This window comes from Caretta caretta, chromosome 18, assembly GCF_965140235.1.
Source record: "Caretta caretta isolate rCarCar2 chromosome 18, rCarCar1.hap1, whole genome shotgun sequence".
NCBI lineage: Eukaryota > Metazoa > Chordata > Testudines > Cheloniidae > Caretta > Caretta caretta.
The window spans coordinates 8,958,200-8,964,199 of record NC_134223.1 but is presented as its reverse complement, the minus strand read 5'-3'; the positions used below and the strand labels follow the sequence as shown (position 1 = coordinate 8,964,199).

Here is a 6,000-nt window from a genome sequence, read left to right as displayed (position 1 = left end):
ACATTGTGAAGAGAGTGGTCTCTTTGGATGGGCTATTACCAGCAGGAGAGTGAGTTGGGGGGGGGGGCGGAGGGTGAGAAAACCTGGATTTGTGCTGGAAATGGCCCAACTTGATGATCACTTTAGATAAGCTATTACCAGCAGGATAGTGGGGTGGGAGGAGGTATTGTTTCATGGTCTCTGTGTGTATATAAAGTCTGCTGCAGTTTCCACGGTATGCATCCGATGAAGTGAGCTGTAGCTCACGAAAGCTCACGCTCAAATAAATTGGTTAGTCTCTAAGGTGCCACAAGTACTCCTTTTCTTTTTTAGAAATTACTGCTGACCTGTGTTATGCAGGATCACTATTGTCCCTTCTGGTCTTGAAATCTATTCATCTAAAATTAGAAAGTGTATGCCCCTTGTAGCCTCAAAATCTCTCTCACGGTAAACTGTTATTAAATTTACTGTTCATAATATTTTGCTGCCCTAGGAATGTATCTGTTCTATTTACATGCCAGAGCAGATTTCATTTCACTGCTTCCTCCGCGCGATCTCTCTGCCGCTGCCCCCCACTCTCGCAAAACAACCCTGGCCTTTCCCATAGCCCTGGTGCAATGGCTCTGGTAGGGCAGCCAAAAGGCAAAGTTGCGGCAGGCCAGTACCTTTCTCTGGGGGACTCACTGTCAGTGGTTCTGCTCCATAGCTCCTGAAAGTGATTTAGGATCCTTCTACTGTGCTTGCGCGATCAGCCTTTGAAACGCAAGTCTACAGAGGACCCGTAGGGCAGGTGACACCTGAAGCTGCGTGAAATGTGCTTAGCAAAGGCCAGGTTTGGCCTGCTTCCGGAGAGCAGCTCAGGCTGGCCGGGAGGATCCTGGCCCCGCTACGTTACCGCTGGGGGGGCACTGAGGTTTCTGGCTCCGCATGTACCTGAAACGGAGGGTCCGGCTAGGAGCCCCCTGTTCTAGGCTCTGCAGCGATGGAGCGTTGTGTTGCGATCTCAGGCTACTACGACGGTGTTTAATGGGCCCGGCCCTGCCTGGAGCGAGCGCCCCCGACGGCGGCCCGGCCACACGGCCGAGCGGGAGCTCAGAGTCCAGCCGGCGCTCCCCTCTCCCGTCACGCACTTTGCGTAGCCCTTCCGCTCCCCCGCGCTGGCTACGTGAGGCAGCCGCCGCATTCGCCGTTTGGCCATAGCTCCCCCTACGCGAGCTGCGTAACTCGGGCCCTCTCGGCGTCCCTGAGCCTCGGGGTGGGATTGAGCACCGGGCCCGCCTGAGGAGACGGGAGAGCAGGGAGGCGACGGCATCTTAGCACGGTGCCGCCCCCTTCCTCCCTGACGGTTTGCGGGCGGAGACGCACGGTAGGACAAGGGACGGGTTGTTTCTGCCTGGACATGTGTTGAGGGGTCCCCCCAGACCGGGGCCCAGGGGGAGCCCCCCGCACTGGGGTCCCAGCCTGGGGGCTCCCCTCCCGGGGGAAGCGGATCAGGGCGGGGAGTTGCCCTCTCCCGCCCTACCGCCACCCGCGGGGCTCAGGTTCGGACAGGGTTTCGCTGCCCCCCCCCCCCCCCGGCCCCGACTCACCCCCTTGGAGGAGTGGGGATGCTGGAGCCCGCCCCCCGCGTCTGAGCCCTTTGGGGAGCCGTGCACTCTGCTGCCCCCCGATAGTCACCTCAGGGGGCGACTGGGGAGCTGCTGCTGTCGGGAGCAGAGCTGCAGGAGCCTGGACGGGGAGTGTAAAACGTTTTTGGAAAGGGGGGGGAGAGGGCCGGGGGGGCAGCGAAACCCTGTCCGAACCTGGGCCCCGCGGGTGGGGGTGGGGCGGGAGAGGGCAACTCTCACCCCCAGCCTTGCACCCGTTCAGGGGGTGAGAATAGGTCACACGCACACACCCATTTTTTCATGTTCTGTGTGTATGTAAATCTCCTCACTGTATTTTCCACTGCATGCATCCGATGAAGTGAGCTGTAGCTCACGAAAACTTATGCTCAAATAAATTGGTTAGTCTCTAAGGTGCCATAAGTCCTCCTTTTCTTCCTACGCCCTGGGTGGATCTGGTTTCTGGATCTAATCCTGTGTTTAAGCAGTCTTCTCCATCTGGGTGTTTCGGATTCTAGCGATAATAATTGTATTTGCACCGATGCATTCCTCCCGGGCTGATGTCTGTACCCACTCAGAGATCCACCATCTGCTTTACTATATCCCACGGTACGGCTCGACGTTTAACCATCTTCATGGTTTACTAAGAACTGCTTTCTCCCCTAGAGTCTACTGAAACACTGCCGCTGCCCGTCACTCTGTCTGGCTACCTTCCCGTTGACACCTTAGAGCAGAACTGTGCAGAGCTTGGTCTCTGCTCCCATCTGATCCTACTCTCCGTTCCTTCTGCCCGTGCCTCATACTTAAGCTCTCCCTTTCTATTCATCTGTTAGTGCTTCCCTCCCTGGCCTCCTGTGGCAGGCATCTACTCCTTTTTACCTCCCTCTGCAAAGTAAGTTTCCTTCATGTCAATTTCCTCCCAAGGGAAGTGCTGTGTGTTTTGTTTTGTTTTTGAATATTTTTCTTTATTTTCTAACATCTTATGGAAAACAATAGTTCCACTTATTCTACTCAAATAAAAAGCTCTCACAGAACTACACAGGAAACACTATCACATATTCATGGATTAATTTATATCCAATTTAGGATCGCATATGGGTCCCCTATCCTCTTAAATGTCTCTGGTTGATCCCTGAAAGTGAAATTCACTCCTGCGCAGAGGAGCAGTACAAAGCTGAAGATAGATAAATTCAGACTTGGAATAAGGCATACATCTTTAACAGAGAGGGTAATTAATTATTGGAACAATTTACCATGGGATGCGTTACCTAGGGAGGTGGTGGAATCTCCTTCCTTAGAAGTTTTTAAGGTCAGGCTTGACAAAGCCCTGGCTGGGATGATTTAATTGGGGATCGGTCCTGCTTTGAGCAGGGGGTTGGACTAGATGACCTCCTGAGGTCCCTTCCATCCCTGATGTTCTATGATTCTGTATAGTAGATTTTCCATCATTGAAATTTTTAAATCAAGATTAGCCATTTTTCTAAAAACTTGATCTAGCTTGAATAGTCAGTTATAGGCTTGAAACAGAGTTCAGTGGGTGAAGTACTCTGGTCTGAGCTATGCATGAGGTCAGACTAGATGATCATAATGGTCCTTTCTGACCTTAAAATCTATGTAAGGTCTATGCACCATGTAAATTCCACTTGATGCCTATTCTGAGGGTTTAAATTAGATGTAAGTGTTCATTGGCCTTTTGCTGGCCCTTTGTGCACTCCGAATGCAAAAAAAGGCCTGATCTAGAGATCAGTGAGCTTTGGATTAGGTCCCAATAAAATAATGCCAATACTGTCAACCCCAAGTGGTAAGATTTTGTGAGTCAGGCTGCAAAAATCATGAGTTTGTCTTTAAAATTATGAGTTTTTTAATAAAATATACTTTGGATTGTTTTTATTTGCCTCTTGGTTTTTCGAACCTTTAGGGCTTCTTAGGTGTGGGCAGAGTGAAGGGGGAGTACAATGAGATGTGAACGGAGACAACAGGAACTGAGTTGTTGTACAGAGCCTTGAAGGTGACTTGTTGGGGAAGGCAGTGGAGGGGTGTAATCACTGTCAGGTCTTTAGGTTGCTTTGTGTTTTTAAGCTTTTCTCCGCAACCATGAGCGCTAGCAAAAACTTTTTTTTTTTTTTTAAAGAAAGCTGAGATTTTCTTGGTACTGTCCTGATTCCAATACTATGTGGTTTACATTAAGTATACAGCTCTGCAGTGGAATTCTACATTATATTTGTATGTTTTGTGTCAATGTATAATCCATTCTGAAAAGTACATATGTTTGTTGTGTGATTGTGCGTAGGTGGACCTAGATTCTGCAGGCACATAAACGATGTGTGACTTTACTTATACGAGTAATCCAGTGGAAGTTAATGAGAGAACTCGTGCATAAAGCTGATTATGTTCATACATGTTTTCAAGATTATGGCCTTAACTGGCTTTTAGAGAGGAAGGATGGTCTAGTGGTTAAGGCACTGACTTGCGAGATCCAGGTTCAATTCCCTGTTCTGCCACAGGCTTCCTGTGAGACCTTGGGCAAATCACTTAGCCTCTCTCTACCTCAGTTTACAGATGAAGATCATGACACTTCACTACCATGTAGGGGTGTTGTGAGGATAACAAATACATTAAAAAGGTTGTGAGGAACTTTGAGATCTACTGATGAAATATAAGAGTTAGGTGGTGGTATAGCAAATGACAATCTTCCTCTGGATAAGGTGTTTTTAATGTTGCATTGCATTTTTCTGTCAGCATCTGAAATAACTCTTGTGATTGCTATTTTAAAAGCTGTATAAATTAGAGTTTCCAAAATACCCATTTGAAGTTCCTTTAATTAATTTGCCCAAACGGCATTTACAGGAATAATAAGGCATTTGTGTGAATTATAAAAACATCCACAGTTACATTAGATAGGATTAAAAAATATAAGGGATACAACCTGCATGCTTGAAAGGATAAAGCCAATCACTAACTGCCTGAGGTTACAAAGACATTTCCCTTAATGGCAGTTTATTCTATAATTGCCCATTTCTGAGGTTTTTTCACTTTCCTCTGAAGCATCCAGGACTGCTGGAAAGAGGATAGAGGACTAAAAGGTCTGTTGGTCTTATACAGTGTGTCAGTCTTTGCATTTCCACATATCCGGATAATAGCCGAGCGATAGAAATCGACAGTAGTGCTTTTGTTTTATCATTGGAAAAGGCATAATTATTCTCTGATCAAAGACATCCATTAACCTTATAGTGCCTTTCTTCCTAAAGACTAGATCAGGGAAACCTAAATAAAATCTCCCTCATTCTATTGACATCAGCAGAGCTCTCTTATGGCCACGTTTCAGGACAGCATCCCAATTTAAGAAAGTGCTCAATCCCATTGAAGTTTACACCATCTTAAAGTTACAAATGTACTTAAATAGTTTCCTAAATAGAAAGAGGCTTTCACGCATGCTAAAGTGCTTTTCTGGATTGGGGCCCATGTGATTACAGATAACTTACATGAATAAGGTTTTGCAGAATCAAGCCCAATGCTAGGCAATCTGGAAGTATTATTTAATGGTCATGAGGAAGAATATATTATCGGGTTGTAATTTTGTATGTTAAATAATCTGCTCTCCTGCTTTGCATTGAATCCATCATATGGTCACATTTCGCTCTGTGTGTCTAATATTGTTTAGTGTATATCTATTATATCCTAATCTTGCAATTGGATCCATATGGGCAGATCTTTCCTGCCACATAGACCACACTGATTTCAGTGAGTCTCCACGTGGTCAGAAAGTCTGCCCAGGCCAACCCAGTTGCAGGCCTTGAGCCTTATATGCAAACTGGTTGGAATTTCCTCCGTGATCTATACAGCTCTGAACGTGCTGTCAGCTCTTAACAAATAACTCTGTGAGAGATAATACAGAGCCCCTCAATGCTACTCAGGTATTGTTGTGTGATGCAAGACAGTCCATCCCTCCAGCACCTGAAGTCCTGCATCTTACCTTCTAATCATTCCTGCTCTTTTTGTCCTTGGGGAATGAGACTCAGAAACTAAAAATTAATTTGTGTCTTCCTTTGCACCAATGCAACCCCACTGTGTCAATGAGATGACTCAGGTGCATTTGAGGGTTCTAAGGATTTAACCCATTCTGTTGGTTGGCAGTTCCAAGTATCTATATTTTAGCATAGGCGCAAATGTGAAGCTAGTATGCCTATGTTTGCTTTTCCACCGGTAGGGAACACTCAAGTATTTTACAGCTGTGGATCTTTAATGTAGGATTATTATTTTACTTTTTAAATAAGATTGCTGAAGTCATTATATAAAATACAGCACCGTTCAAGACAACAAAGGGCACTTTATGTGAAAAGCTGGTGATAAAAATTTCTTTCAAGTGACAGCTCAGATTATGGAAATGCTTTGGACTGCTGGATTACCTTGCTTGAAA

The 6,000-nt window shown here is 46.2% G+C and overlaps 1 protein-coding gene across 4 annotated transcripts in view; it reads left to right on the top strand.

The window, feature by feature from the left end:
• Positions 1–1,178: 1,178 nt before the first annotated feature.
• Positions 1,179–6,000, top strand: part of TMCO4 (transmembrane and coiled-coil domains 4) — an 83,113-nt gene continuing 78,291 nt past the window's right edge. For 2 of the 4 annotated variants that reach the window (XM_048825342.2, XM_048825341.2), the window contains exon 1: positions 1,179–1,345. The gene's annotated coding sequence lies outside the window, so the exon portion shown is untranslated. Of the gene's footprint in view, positions 1,346–2,456; positions 2,476–2,739; positions 2,812–6,000 lie in introns of those variants that run through there. The other 2 variants (XM_075121170.1, XM_075121171.1) reach the window with 2 other exon arrangements.